Source organism: Schistocerca americana, chromosome 11, assembly GCF_021461395.2.
Source record: "Schistocerca americana isolate TAMUIC-IGC-003095 chromosome 11, iqSchAmer2.1, whole genome shotgun sequence".
Lineage (NCBI taxonomy): Eukaryota > Metazoa > Arthropoda > Insecta > Orthoptera > Acrididae > Schistocerca > Schistocerca americana.
The window spans coordinates 155199092-155215902 of NC_060129.1; positions in this window are offsets into that span (position 1 = coordinate 155199092).

The following is a 16811-nucleotide window of genomic DNA, read 5'->3' on the forward strand; positions in this document are numbered from 1 at the left end:
ATGAAATTTAGGTATCTTGTCCACATTTCATTCCCAACATTGTGGCAACTAAAATCGACCATACGGAAAATATACGCTATGGATTTTTATCCATGCAAACTAAAAAAATGGTTCAAATGGCTCTGAACACTATGCGTCTTAACTTCTGAGGTCATCAGTCGCCTAGAACTTAGAACTAATTAAGCGTAACAAACCTAAGGACATCACACACATCCATGCCCGAGGCAGGATTCGAACCTGCGACTATAGCGGTCGCTCGGTTCCAGACTGTAGCGCCTAGAACCGCACGGCCACTCCTATGCAAACTCTTCAAAGTTTCGTGCAATGGTTTACTACATTTAATGCTGCTCAATAACTGAGTTGAGCATCGAAACAAAATTAAGTCATTTATGGGGGGAAGGTATCAATCAAGAAAATGTGTAAAAATCAATTTTTGGGCCAAATAGTTTTTGTGAAATCGAATGATAAGTGTGTCAAAGCAGTCGGAACAGCATGTGTCTGCACAGGCGAGCAGTGCAGTGACAAAATCGCGCACAGCGCGGAATGCGGGGAGCACGTCTCTGTAGCAGCGAAAGGGTTAATGCGGCCGTGGTTGCTTTACTTCATAAACTGCGCGCTCCCCCATAACGTAAGTTTGCGAACTATACTATACTGTGGCGCTGCTTCTCTTGGCGCGTGCGGCGTTTGCAACTGGCAACGCAGCAATCTCCGATGTCTGGGCGGGTGTGCGCGAGCCGCCAAGATAAAAGAACTGAACTATAGTAGCAACAGCATGATCAGCAAAGGTGTTGTTGCTGTCTGAGTCATTTTGCAAATCGCATTCTTGCGAATTCATCAAGGTGCGTGATTTGTTGGCAAACGTACTACGCGGCATGATAATAGAGAAATATAAAAACAAAGCACAAAATCACAGATGTATAGACAAGGTCGAGAACAATAATATCAAAGCTGAAAGGCAAATTGCAATATTAGTAAAATACGCGTTGCGCTGAAGTACACTAATAATTAAGACGAAGCAGTACACAATTGCTGACTGTTTCTCAAAATATTCCAATGTACTGTACAAGGATGTCGCCAAGTGAAAGTTATCTAAATAAATAAAAATTGATCTGAAGTACTCTACTGCTGGTTGTAATCCTCAGCTGTGGCAGTAAATTAACTGTCGTAAACTGAGGTCAAAACTGGACAATAATACTAGTTAATTGTCACAATGAAACGAGAAGCGTTTCATATTGTAGAAGTTAGCAACCTGCCTGCAAGAATTTTCAAAACTATAAACTGCCTGAATAATTATCTTGCACATGAGACCTAGAGACATTGGCTTTGCAAAATTTTGTCACAACAACTGAAGTTGGCCCTGATTGAATTAATAAAACAATCAAAATATTTCCTCCTTACGTCTAATCTGCGCAAATCTGGATACCGCGTTGCAGTACGGCTCTGTCTTGCGCACCGCTATGTTACAGCTGCAAATTACTATCTGCAGAGACACTCTAGAGGTGCAATGAGTTCTCTGTTAATTGCAAATCGAACATACTTGGTTGCATCATCCATGAAAAGGAATTGTAAGGGAAAGGTTGATAATAAAATGAAATATGCGCATAAATGACAACACTCTCTTTACTTTCGTGTACTGAGAAAAAACGCTGAAAGCAGATTTTAAATGTAATGAGCGTCTCAACATCCAAACAATACGCTTTCCTAACTCTCAAATCTAACAACTTCCAGTACAATAACCAAGTTCGTTCAATGGCTCAGCTATATTAAAAAAATAAAATCATCATTATTGTATTTACCTTACATTCCATCAGATTTCTTCATTCACAAATCTGTTTCATAGTCACGTTGTTTAAACAAAGACTAAGTTGCGAGTCTGCACTTTGAGTCCAGACGACTTCCCTTTGTGTGGCCTTACAAAAGACGCCATTGCCACCCGCAGGGCAGCCGATGGCCAGTCCCGAACACCAACTCCTATCTACATCTACATCTACATCTACGTTATTACTCTGCTATTCATAATAAAGTGCCTCGCAGAGGGTTCAATGAACCACCTTCATGCTGTCTCTCTACTGTTACACTCTCGAACGGCGCGCGGGAAAAACGAGCACTTAAATTTTTCCGTGCGAGCCCTGATTTCTCTTATTTTATCGTGATGATCATTTCTCCCTATGTAGATGGGTGCCTACAGAATGCTTTCGCTATCGGAGGAAAAAACTGGTGATTGACGTTTCATGAGAAGATCCCGTCGCAACGAAAAACGCCTTTGTTTTAATGATTGCCGCTCCAATTCACGAATCACGTCTGTGGCACTACCTCCCCTATTCCGCGATAATACAAAACGAGCTGCCCTTCTTTGTACTTTTTCGATGGCATCCGCAAGTCCCAAATGATGCGGATCCCACACCGCACAGCAGTACTCCAGAATAGGGTGGACAAGCGTAGTGTAAGCAGTCTATTTGGTAGACCTGTTGCACCTTCTAAGTGTTCTGCCAATGAATCACAGTCTTTGGTTTGCTCTACGCACGATATTATCTATGTGATCGTTCCAAATTAGGTTACTTGTAATTGTAATACCTAAGTATTTAGTTGAATTTACAGCCCTCAGATTTGTGAGACTTCTCGCGTAATCGAAATTTAGCTGATTTCTTTTAGTACTCATGTCAATAACTTCACACTTTACTTTATTCAAGATCAATTGTCACTCTTTGCACCATGCAGATATGTTATCTAAATCATTTTGCAAGTCGTTTTGGTCATCTGATGACTTTACAAGACGGTAAATGACAGCATCATCTGCAAACACTTTTTTTTCACTAGCTGCTTATATTTTATGACCCACCGTCTAATTTCTTATGGTGGGTCGTGTGTTGCCACTTAGCCGCTGTGACTGGGTCCGGAGTCCGGAGTGACTGAAAGTAACACCACCCCGGCTCCCGTCCCGCCACGTGGAGGCGGGCTCTATTTGTTTAGATCCATTTGATATCTTTTTTTTGTGTGCAGCATTAGAAAAACTTATAACTAATACAAAATCAAGTAAGATATTAATAAACAAAACGAAATTAAATATTTAGAATGAAGGAAGGAAGAGAACTGAATAGAGAAGGGATAGGTATAATATTGCCCGTCACCTGGTTGTGGGCGGCGGCCCGGGTCTTGGAATGACCCTCAGGACACTGGCCATCGCTCACCATGCCTTTAACATCTACCATCCTAAAAACTAACTTAACTAGAAGAGATTAGGGTACGTTAAAGCTACAAACTAAGACTAAGACCTCCATGTCCAGCCAGCTAAACTGTTTACGATATACAATAGAGAGGTAACTGATTTTGTGCTTGGCTCAAAGTTGCTAATGAAAGGGTACTTGTGGTAAAAGTAATAAGGTAATGACGCTAACGGTTTGTGTTGAGCCTACAAGGCTCCTGGTAGAGTACATCAGGCGCAAGCACCTCCCGGCCCCGCCGACAACATGACCCGAACGGTGGTTTTCCCCGATCTACCATAGGTATCCGTCGGGTTGGGCTCAAAAGAGAGGAACCACAATTAAGATCCTTCCATCCAGGACGTGCGCCGCCTCTTACCAGGGGGCGTAGGTCCCTTGAAGAGGTGCCTAATTTTAAGCTTCAGATAAGAAGTCATTTGTGTAGTGGAGGTTGAGGTATAGCCTGTGTAGGTTGGTTGTACAAACAGTTCACGCTCAGCCAATGAGACTTACAATGATACGTGGTGTGGCAGTTAGCACCTTCCGGCCCCGCCAGCAACACAGCCTGAACGGTGGTTTTTCCCGATCTGCCATAGGTATCCGTCGCGTTGGGCTCAAAAGAGAGGGACCACAATTAAGATCCTTTCATCCAGACTGTGCGCTGCCTCTTAACGGAAGCCGTAGGTCCCTTGAAGAGGTACCCAGCTTTAAGCTCTTGTTAGACATGGAGATGCTGTTAACTATTTACATATAAGGTGAAATCTGTTTTTAGGATTGTGTGTGACTTGCGCACCTCTTGTCGGTTGTTCCACTCTGTTATTTGAATTTGACTTGGTTGACACTATGGATCATCCGCGCTGGACGCTGTGTTGGTGCCCTGGTCTGTATCTGTTTCTTCTTCATCACTCGTGGTGCTAATCATATCTGTATCCCCCTGGGCATCGTGACGTCTGTTTGGACCGACTTGCCTTCGGTAGGGTCTGTTGCGCAAGTATTCTATTTGTTGGATCTTCGAGATTTCGTCCGTTAGTTTGTTGAGTTCAGTCCACCTTTCCGGGTCGCGTATTATGGCATATAGTTCGTTCTGTGTGTTCAGGCGAATTATGTGTACTGTGTGTCTTATGTTCGTGCGTTGTCCGCAGAAGAAGACAGTATGTTCAGGGGAACCTTCTTCCCCGCATGTGCATCTATTAGTATGCTGCAGACTCACGCGGTACAGGTGCGTGGGATAAGGGCCATGTCCTGTGATGAAGTGTACCACACCGCGGCTGGGATCAATATGTTTTAGTTTTAGTCTTTCCCGTATGTCAGGGAAGAAGTTGTATACACGGCGGCCCTTATCGCTGTTGGCCCACTCGCTCTGCCAGGTATCCACTCGCCATGCTCTGAGTTGGCGTGTTGTCTCAATCGGTACACCAGTGATCTGCCGAACCTGGTCTATTCTCCCCATCCTAAGCCAGTACATTGCTGCGCAGTACCTGATGGTGATATCTATGGGGAATATTCCCATGACGACACACAGTGCGTCATTTGATGTTGTGTTGAATGCCCCTGTTAGTCGAAGTAGAACACTACTTTGGCCTCGACGTACAATGGTTCTGCTGGTTGAGAGATTTAACTTGTGGACCAACGTACTGGCAGCAAAGCATAGTACTGACTCGAAGAGAGTGCAATGGTATGTTCGTTTCACTGACAGGGGTAGTCTGAATTGTTCCGAATTTAGCCTAGCCAGTTTGTGTAGTATCTTTTCTGCTTTGTTTGTGCATATTCGCATGTGTTCGTGGAAGTTCAATCGTTCATCAATGTATACTAGATAGTGTGTGACTGCTAGTCTTTTTTATGTTTGTGTCCCCGATTTTGACTATTGGGTTCCTGCGCAGGATACTCTTTAGCAATGTATAAGTTGTTTTGTTTCCTGCTATCTTTAATTTATTATCTGTGCACCATTGGGTTATTGTCCTAACTGTTCCATTGGCTCTAAGACAATCTAAGACGGCTACTCAGATTGTCTCCTATGTCGTTAATATAGATCAGGAACAGTAGAGGACCTATAACACTTCCTTGGGGAAAGGTGGATATTACTTCTGTTTTACTCGATGACTTTCCGTCTATTACTACTAACTGTGACCTTTCTGACAGGAAATCACGAATCCAGTCGCACAACTGAGGCGATACTCCGTAGGCACGCAGTTTGGTTAGAAGACGCTTGTGAGGAACGGTGTCGCTAGCCTTCTGGAAATCTAAAAATATGGAATCAATTTGACATTCCCTGTCGATAGCACTTATTACTTCATGAGTATAAAGAGCTAGTTGTGTTTCACAAGAATGACGTTTTCTGAATCGGTGCTGACTATATGTCAATAAATCGTTTTCTTCGAGTTACTTCATAATGTTTGAATACAGTATATGTTCTAAAACCCTACTGAAAATCGGAGTTAGTGATTAGGCCTGTAATTCTGCGGATTACTACTACATCTCTTTTTGGGTATTGGTGTCACTTGAGCAGTTTTCCAGTCTTTAGGTACGCATCTTTCTGTGAGCGAGTGGTTGTATATAAATGCTAAATATGGAGCTATTTTATCAGCAAACTCTGAAAGGAACCTGACTGGTATACAATCTGGACCGGAGGCCTTGCCTTTGTTAAGTGATTTAAGCTGCTTTGTTACACTACTTCTTGGCAGTTGTTGTTGATTGACGCAGTTTCGGTAAACCGTGTTTAATAACTCTGTTTTATTGGCACTGTCATCAGTGACTTCAACGTTGTTATCGCGCATGTGTCTTGCCACTGGTGTGCTTTATGTATGACCAGAGTCTCTTTGGGTTTTCTGCCAGATTTCGAGACAGAATTTCGTTGGGGAATTTATTAAAAGCATCTCGCATTGAAGTTCGCGCCACCGGCCGCGGTGGCCGAGCGGTTCTAGGCGCTTCAGTCTTGAACCGCGTGACTGCGACGGTCGCAGGTTGGAATCCTGCCTCGGACGTGTGATGTCCTTAGGTTAGTAAAGTTTAAGTAGTTCTAAGTTCTAGGGGACTGATGACCTCAGATGTTAAGTCCCATAGTGCTCAGAGCCATTTGAACGATTGTGAAGTACGTGCCATATTTCAAACTTCTGTAAAACGTTGCCAATCTTGGGGATTTTGCGTTCTTTTAAATTTGGCATGCTTTTATCGTTGCTTCTGCAACAACGATCTGACCCGTTTTGTGTACCGTGGGGGATCAGTACCATCACTTATTAATTTATCTGGACGTAAGCTGCGAACGCATCCCCATACAGGACATACAGGGTTCACGTTAATACGGGAGGTGGAGAACGTCAATCCAAATAGATTTCATTAAGGATCATATGGTCTCTGAGGTCAACTTGTAATGCTATGGAACACGTTGAAAGCGGTGCAAGTGTAAGCTGTTGTGCCATTGTCACTGACGGGGAATGTGTACTGACTTTCAAAACTGCTCTCTGTACAGAACATGTTTTGCGAGATTTGCTGGACGATGTACCCCTGAACGTTAGGTAAATGACGTACTTCCAAGAAGACACGGCGCGTGCTCGTTTCAGCATTACTGTGGCGACTCACCCGGGAGTCCGCTCGCGGAATCGATGGATCGGCCGAGGTGACGCTATGGCCTGGTCAAGCACGTTGCCTCACCTCACGTGCCTCCATTTCTTCCTCCGCGGCAGCTGGAGTGTCAAACCACTGTGCAATCACAAGAAGACCCCGTCGCTACAAATACCGTCGCTCCTGGTACCATTGTGGAGAGGCCAGGAATCTTCGAACGGACGTGGCAGTCAGTGGTCCAGTGATGTACTGCGTGCATACAGGCCAACGGCTGCACAATCGAACAGTTCCTGTAAGTGTCACTACTGCAGTTAGCATGCTGAACTACCTTCTGTGTAAAAATTGCCATATTTATTTTGTAAGTCCTCTGCCTTCTGTGTTAATTTGAACGACTAGCTCCGGAACTCGCAGTATGAAAATTTGACCATGCAGTGTCTCTACCATGAGAGTCAGCCTCACAGTGACATAAAGGATATTAAAGAGGGGTAGATATGTTAAATTGGAACAATTGACTGTATTACACTTCGAATATCATTTCCAGTCCACATTTTCGTTCCTTTTGCCAGATTCGCGGAAATTGGTATCGTATAAAGAGACTATGAAAGGAAGCAGCCAGAGAACTGGGTGACACATTTCAATCTGTACAGCACTTTCTAAGAAACCATTCATCACATCAGTTATCCTGTTTGCCTGTTGTATGAGCTTTTTCACACATTCTGTCAATTTCATATCTCTTTTTAGTAGTACAGCCGAGTGTTTACACTTTGGGAGATGATCCATATATATACCACAAGACTTGCAAACACATACCCTTCAGAGGTGATAGAAGAAATTTAAATAAAGTTTGGAATGTAGGAAACGAGATACTGGCAGAAGTAAAGCTGTGAGTACCGGACGTGAGTCGTGCTTCGGTAGCTCAGATGGTAAACCACTTGCCCGCGAAAGGTAAAGGTCCCGAGTTCGAGTCTCGGTCGGGCACACAGTTGTAATCTGCCAGGAAGTTTCAATTTAAATAAAGCTGTCAGTCAGAGTAATCAAGTGGAAATAGCAGCGAAGTCCTCCCATGTAACCTCTTAAACATCCAACATCGACTGTCTCACATCGATATCAGCATCTTCTGACAATTTAGGTGATCCAGTCTTCCAAAACCTGTGTGAAAGTCGAGATAACTAGATTCCTTCCGTGTCACACAAAAATGATGGGACTTTGGTTTCCATTTAGCTTTCGCTTTCTATTATAATACGACGGTCAATCAATAATTAAAGAGACAAATACGTCTAGAGAAAAAACAGTTTCCCTTTGCTAAACAATAGTTTTTCTGGACTTCAAAATAATCCTCTTGAATATTTATTCACTTGTTCCAACGAGCTACAAACTTTTTTTTTATTTTGGCTGCAAGGAACTCTTTATCTTGATGTTTGAACCAATTCCGCACAAACTTTTCCACGTCTTTATTGTCCTGGAATCTCTGCCCACGTAATGCCTCCTTCAGTATACCAAACAAATGGAGATCACTAGGTGCTAAATCAGGAGTGTAAGGGGTATGAGGCAGCCCTTCCCAGCCCATTTTTTCGATGGTCAGACGCTGTGGACGAGCGGTTCTAAGCGCTTCAGCCCGGAACCGCGCTGCTGCCACGGTCGCAGGTTTGAATCCTGCTTCAGGCATGGATGTGTGTGATGTCCTTAGGTTAGTTAGGTTTAAGTAGTTCTAAGTTCTAGGGAACTGATGACCTCTGATGTAGAGTCCCATAGTACTCAGAGCCATTTGAACCATTTTTTTGTCTATGGTTTCACGGGTTGGTTGAGCAATATGAGGACATGGGTTGTCTTGCTGGAGAATCACATCTCTTCTCTGACGTCCACGACATCTCTCTCTCATGGCTGGCTTCACCTTCTTTAAAAGCAAATCGAGTAGTATTGACTGCTCATTGTACGCGGCTTTTCGAGATAATAATAAAAAAACTGAGTCTTCAGCATCCCAAAACACTGTCAAGATGACTTTTCCTGCTGATGCTTTGGTTTTGAATTTTTTCTTGGCTGGTGAGTTGGTGTGCTCCATTATTTGTCTTTTTGTTTCGGGCTGAAGTATACCTCACACAGAATACTTCCACAAGATCACGGGTAGATGGAGCTAAACTTTGTTTATTTCAACAAGTACAGTTCGAACACAAATAGTCTGCTGTTTTTGATGCAGTACAACAAAACAAAGTAAACTTTCTCAAGAAATTCTTGTTCAAAAATGTTCAAATGTGTGTGAAATCTTATGGGACTTAACTGCTAAGGTCATCAGTCCCTAAGCATACACACTACTTAACCTAAATTATCCTAAGGACAAACTCACACACACCCATGCCAAAGGGAGGGCTCGGACCTTCGCCAGGACAAGCCGCATAGCCTGAGACCGCTCGGCTAATCCCGCGCGGCAGAAATTCTTCTCAAGAGGGAAACTTCCTACCGCACCCCCCTCAGATTTATTGGTAAGTTAACCCAGTGGACACCCCGTCAAAAACTGAACACAGATCAAACATGAAAACGGGAAGAAGGTGTACTGAACTGTGAGAAAAGAAGCAAAATAGAGGCAGTGAACGGTCCAACCTTAATAAGTTGAACTTCGAGAGAAGTAGAAGAGCCACAGCATCGTGGTTAAGTGATCAGGGAGTTCGACTGCAGAGCAGATGAGCCATATTGAACACTCCCTCCTACCATTTATTTTAATTCTTTTTTACCACATTAAGAACTCTCCGTCCGATCATTCAGTTGTCTGTTCTCTGTCTGTAGTCTTGGCAGGTGTTGTACTGTGCACTGGTTGTAGAATATAAATCATGTGATAAGAATACATTACCGTCGCAAGTAAATGTGATGAATAGTGAGAGCAGGCGAGTTAGCACATAGACGTCTCACAGAAATGAAAACAACAATTAAGCGGGTGTGAACTATGTCACAACAAACGAATTCAAAAGACCAAATTTCCGAATCGGAACGCAACTTCAAAATCGTTAAGAAAGTATTTTCTCACAGAGCACAGAGAAACTGCGTGATTGTGAAGCTGTTGCGTTCGCTTGTTGAAGCTTATGTGACAAACTATTATGTTTTCATCATTTCCTTGGCAACGATCACACTCACATTCATACGAACAACTATATCGGGCAAGGAAGCATATCTTGCTCGCTTTACCAGGCGTACAAGTTAGGTGTGTCGGTAAGAGATTCCTGTCATATGACTCACGTCCTGTCACTAATGCCGTGTATGACACGCTACATGTGTTTTCCGGTGGAGAATACGGTTGACTTGTCGGTTTGTTATCAAAAGTTTTCCGTTCCCATTCGAAATCCACTTCCTTTCGACTGCTAAGAGACGTTACAGCACGACACGCACAGAAATTTGTATACAGCAAGCAGAAGAAAAAGAAATTGGCGCGTAGGAGCTCTGAACACAGCTCACCCGCTTTTCATCCCAACGCCGTGACCACTTATTTCTCTTTTTAATCTCATTGTGTTCGTCATTGTTCGTTGCACCAACGGCGTTGCCGCGGTGGAACACCGGTTCCCGTCAAATCACCGAAGTTAAGCGCTATCGGGGTCGGCTAGAACTTGCATGGGTGACCATTCGGTCTGCCAAGCGCTGCTGGCAAGCGGGGTGCACTCAGCCCTTGTGAGGCAAACTGAGGAGCTACTTGATTGACAATTAGCGGCTACGGTCTTGTAAACTGACATACGGCCGGGAGAGCGAAGTGCTGACCACATGACCCTCCATGTCTGCATCCAGTGACGCCTGTGTGATGAGGATGACACGGCGGCCGCTCGATCGCTACCGTTGGGCCTTCCAAAGCCTGTTCCGACGGAGTTTAGTTTAGTTCATTATTCGTTGCATATGTTCGGGCCCGTCCCATGACACCCGTTCAATTTCACCATTGATCTATTCAGTCACTTTTTTTTTTTTATCACCCGAGGGCAACTATCCCTCTGAACGAACACGCTGAGCCTCCCTGCCTGCGCTAACCGCGGCGCCTCGATTGTCTCAGACTGCTCTGTATTGCAGTGCTTGTGCTTGGACCGGCCAGTGTTTCCATTTTGCTTTCATTTGCACAGTTCAGTACACCACCTTGGTTCATATGGCTCTTAGCACTATGGAACATAGCATCTGAGGTCATCAGTCCCCTAGAACTTAGAAATACTTAAACCTAACCAACCTAAGGACATCACACACATCCATGCCCGAGGCAGGATTCGAACCTGCGACCGTAATTATCGCACGGTTCCAGACTGTAGGGCCTAAAACCGCTCGGCCACCCTGGCCGGCTACACCGCCTTCCTATTTTCATGCTTGATCTGTGTTTAGATTTTGACGGGCTGTCTACTGGGACCTCTAACCACTGAATGTCAGGGGGATGGGATGGGGAGTATCCCTTGATAGCAATGTGGAGCTACAGTCTGGATTCGCGCGACCGCTACGGTCGCAGGTTCGAATCCTGCTTCAGGCATGGATGTGTGTGATGTCCTTAGGTTCGTTAGGTTTCAGTAGTTCTAAGTTCTAGGGGACTCATGACCCCCAGATGTTGTCCCATAGTTCTCAGAGCCATTTGAACCATTTAATAATGTGAAGGCCGGCCGGGGTGGCCGAGTGGTTCTAGGCGCTACAGTCTGGAACCGCGCGACCGCTACCGTCGCAGGTTCGAATCCTGCCTCGGGCACGCATGTGCGTGATGTCCTTAGGATAGTTAGGTTTAAGTAGTTCTAAGTTCTAGGGGACTGATGACCTCAGAAGTTAAGTCCCATAGTGCTCAGATCCATTTGAACCAATAATGTGAAGGAAAAGTTCGTCACAAACTTTGTTCTTCAACGAAACGAAAATAGATTTTTGAGAGCCCAGATTACATTCTCTTGGTCAATGATAAAACTACTTCTTCAGAACGAAGTATGCGAACTGTCGGTGACGCAAACACTTTTGAAATCCCTGGGCAAGCAGGACAGAGAGGATGTGGTTATATTTGAGGAGAGGGGTCAAAGTAAGTTACTGTCAGTTGCACTCAACATGTAAAGTTTATTCCTTAAAGCACACAATCAGACAAACAAGAATCAAAACTCTCAAGCTTTTAACGAATGACCTCTTTTGATTTAATTTGGATCGGCTGAAGGCCACATCGAAAATCCAAGGCACAAGGCCTAAAAGCAAGAAACTGATCTACAGGATTTCTTCTGGAGGTTTCACTTCTTTACAAAGAAATTGTTTTATCTTCATTGTAAATAGGCTGAAAGCCTTAGCTTAAATTTTTTCATAGAACTCGGCTGAAGGCCTCACATTAATCAAGAACAGTGTTACGGCTTGAGGCCAAGACTAATATTTCCAATGTTTAGTCGAAATAGGCTGAAACTCGGCTGAAGGCCGCATATCCACAAAACAATGTAATGGCTTAAGGCCTAGATAGAAGAGCTTTCAATTTGGAAAGGCTGAAGGCCTTATCTTAAAATATTTCGTGTAAAGCTCGGCTAAATGCCTCATACTAAAGAATAACAATCTTATGAGTTAAGGGGAAGACAAGGATTTTTAATTTTTAATTTAAGAGAACTAAAACTCTCCTGAAGGCCGCACACCAAGCAGAAAACAAATTTATGGCTAAAGACCTAAAGGGAAGAGGTTCTAAATTTGAGCTATAATAGGCTAAAGGCTTTATCCTAAAACTCGGCCACATACGAAACGCAAACAATCTCACCTCTTAAAGCCGCTACAAAGAAATATCCAATTTTTAGTTTAAACTGAAAAACTCGGCTGAAGGCCACATACAAACTAAAAATTATTTCCTATGGCTTAAGGCCTAGAACAAATTTTTCAACTTTTGCAAAGGGTGAAAACTCGGCTGAAGGGCACATACCAACCTGAAACAAATTTATGGCGTAAGGCCTACACACAAGGAATTTTCAATGTTAAATCTGAAAGGGTGAAACTCGGCTAAAGGCAACATACCCAACAAGAAATATTTTTTTACGGCTCAAGGCCTAAAAAAAGGTCTTGCAATTTTAATAAGCTAAAACTCGGCTCAAGACCACACAGGGTACTAAAGAGGAAATCACAAGCAGCGGTGCTCAGAAGGTTCCAAGGGTCGGCCTGGGAAGTAATAGTAACGCATGTTTAGGTGAGACAGGCAGCCGCACCGTCAACCTCTTAATCGGAAGGCAACCCAACCGCAAGCCAGCCGACGAACCAAGCAACAAGATCAGTTCCGATCCACCTGCCTCGGAAAACGACAACAAGATGTCAATAGCGCAACTGGTGCCCAATCCATCCAAGTCAGAATAAACGCCAAAAACTACCAAAAACACCTCAGCTGTCGAACTACACGCCATGCGGGACAGCATCAACACGACGAGGAAAATACACTGCCAAAAATTACGTCAACGTCCAAGGCAGGTAACCGGAATGTCAACGGCCACAAGACAGAAAATACCGCTGGTACACTTAATTAATGAAGGAATGAACTAAATTAAGTTAAACACCACACAGGAAAATGCCTGCAACTCTAGCCGACTTCAATGCACACACGTTGTTGCTCGCGGGAATCTCCAAGAAAGCGAGAACCAGGATCAAACGAAAAGATGTGATTGCAGTTCTACATCTACATCTACATCTACAACCATACTCCGCAAGCCACTTGACGGTGTGTGGCGGAGGGTACTCTGAGTACCTCTATCGGTTCTCTCTTCTATTCCAGTCTCGTATTGTCCGTGGAAAGGAGGATTGTTGGTATGCCTCTGTGTGGGCTCTAATCTCTCTGATTTTGTCCTCATGCTCTCTTCGCGAGATATACATAGGAGGGAGCAATATACTGCTTGACTCTTCGGTGAAGGTATGTTCTCGAAACTTTAACGAAAGCCCGTACCGAGCTACTGAGCGTCTCTCCTGCAGAGTCTTCCACTGGAGTTTATCTATCATCTCCGTAACGCTTTCGCAATTACTGAATGATCCTGTAACGAAGCGCGCTGCTCTCCGTCGGATCTTCTCTGTCTCTTCTATCAACCCTATCTGGTACGGATCCCACACTGCTGAGCGCTATTCAAGCAGTGGGCGAACAAGCGTACTGTAACCTACTTCCTTTGTTTTCGAATTGAATTTCCTTAGGATTCTTCCAATGAATCTCATTCTGGCATCTGCTTTACCGACGATCAACTTTATATGATCATTCCATTTTAAATCACTCCTAATGCGTACTCCCAGATAATTTATGGAATTAACTCCTTCCAGTTGCTGACCTGCTATTTTGTAGCTAAATGATAAGGGACCTATCTTTCTATGTATTCGCAGCACATTACACTTGTCTACATTGAGATTGAATTGCCATTCCCTGCACCATGCGTCAATTCGCTGCAGATCCTCCTGCATTTCAGTACAATTTTCCATTGTTACAACCTCTCGATACACCACAGCATCATCCGCAAAAAGCCTCAGTGAACTTCCGATGTCATCCACCAGGTCATTTATGTATATTGCGAATAGCAACGGTCCTATGACACTCCCCTGCGGCACACCTGAAATCACTCTTACTTCGGAGGACTTCTCTCCATTGAGAATGACATGCTGCGTCCTGTTATCTAGGGCCGGCCGAAGTGGCCGTGCGGTTAAAGGCGCTGCAGTCTGGAACCGCAAGACCGCTACGGTCGCAGGTTCGAATCCTGCCTCGGGCATGGATGTTTGTGATGTCCTTAGGTTAGTTAGGTTTAACTAGTTCTAAGTTCTAGGGGACTAATGACCTCAGCAGTTGAGTCCCATAGTGCTCAGAGCCATTTTTTTTTGTTATCTAGGAACTCCTCAATCCAATCACACAATTCGTCTGATAGTCCATATGCTCTTACTTTGTTCATTAAACGACTGTGGGGAACTGTATCGAACGCCTTGCGGAAGTCAAGAAACACGACATCTACCTGTGAACCCGTGTCTATGGCCCTCTGACTCTCGTGGACGAATAGCGCGAGCTGGGTTTCACACGACCATCTTTTTCGAAACCCATGCTGATTCCTACAGAGTAGATTTCTAGTCTCCAGAAAAGTCATTATACTCGAACATAATATGTGTTCCAAAATTGTACAACTGATCGACGTTAGAGATATAGGTCTATAGTTCTGCACATCTGTTCGACGTCCCTTCTTGAAAACGGGAATGACCAGTGCCCTTTTCCAATCCTTTGGAACGCTACGCTCTTCTAGAGACCTACGGTACACCGCTGCAGTTGAGGCTTTACAGTAAATTAAGTGCGCATTCAACTTTAGTGTCCAGATTCGGTGTGCGACGAACTTCGTAACCCTCGCAAGAAGTGGCCCACAACTCCAACCGCACATGCACGCCGCCAGCGCCATGGAGACTTCGTCACTGCTCTGCCCCAACCGACCGACTGCCCAAAACCTGGAAATGGTCAAAAGATCAAATACACGTCGGCCGATGAGATGACCGATGGAATGACCAACCAACGGTTGTTCCCACTCCAGTCTTCTTCAGTCGGACAGTCCATGTGTGTCTCCAGCGGTAGGCAAGTACTGGCTGTCCGCGCCTCACCGGCGCTCTGTCCCCGACTTCACTGCTGCTGCGTTCCGACTGAGATCCCCACTGAGCTTTCGACACACTGCGACCCGGAAATACTATCGGTCGCTCCAGAGATGGCACCACAGTGAGCGATAAGCGCTGCTGCCGCCACTCACAGGCAGGTAAGGCAGGAAGTTAGCGACACCAGTGAATGGAATAAGGAAACGAGGCAGCAGTACTGTAAGAGAAGATGACAAACAATAAACGGCATGTACACGAGCTCAAGTTGAGTGCGCACGGCTCAAATTTGTCTCGGAGCACAGGTGGTGGGAGTGCAGCCGTCTGGCGGCGAAGGCGACGCCCGATCTGTGGCGGTATCCAAGCAGTGGTGGTACGACAGCAGCTGGCTGGTGAAGGCGGAAGTGTCTCTAGCCAGCTGCACGCAGGCAGGGACACTTGCCGGGCGGAAGATAACAATTTTCCTAATAGCTATCGAAACTACGGAGGATGCAGCAGGAGGTTGTGATACCCCCAGCCAGAGGCCAGCCGGACCCCATGCGGCCACTCTGCAACCACACAGGGCCTCCTTTACCAATGGACACGTCGTGAAGCGCCCGCCAGACAATGAGAAGTGTGCCATAAACTGATGGACCCCTGCAGCCATTAGAATGGAACGTCAAGAACGCTCAGCGCGGCTCCTCCCGTTGGAGATTCGAGTCCTCTGTCAGGCATGGGTGCGTTGTCCTTAGCGGAAGTTAGTTAGGTTAAGTACGACGATCATTCAATAAGTAAAGAGACAAATTGGTCTGGGGAAAAAACTGTTAGTAGGGCAAGTTTGGTATTTTCATGGCTTTGTCATCACTGGGGTGAGCCCTGATTAGCTGATGTATCAACATTGTTTTGTTTATAGCCTCAAAAATACATTTCAAGATGGAGAGTCCGTTTGAAACGTCCAAGTTAGTTGAACAACGTTGTGTTATTCGTTTCTTACTTGCTGAAGGCGAGAAACCAGTCAATATATACTGTAGAATGTCTAAGGTTTTTCGTGAAGGATGTATGAATCGTGAAACGTTTTACAAGTGGCTAGTGCAGTTCAAAAATAGTCGCGAATCAGTGACGGACGAACACCGTTCTGGCCGACTAGTTACAGTTTCAAGTCCCTCACTTGAAAGTCGAACTGATGACATTATTCGGGCTGACAGTCGTGTGACTGTGAAAATGGCAGGTGATAAGGTTCAAGTTACTACTGGTACGGTTCATAACATTATCTGTAATAAGGTGAAGGACCGCAAAATACGTGCAATATGGGTCCCAAAAAGTGCTGACGTGGCTATACAAGGAAACAAGGTTGAGAGTGTGCACAGAGCAAAATGAACATGAACATGACGAGAAGAAGACCACTTCCTCAACAAAATTTTAACTGGTGATGAAACTTGGGTTCACAATTATGAGCCAGAATCAAAAACACAAAGCATGGAGTGGAAGCACACGAACTTACCTGTCAAGAAAAAATTCAAAACCCAAGCATCAGCAGAAAAGGTCATG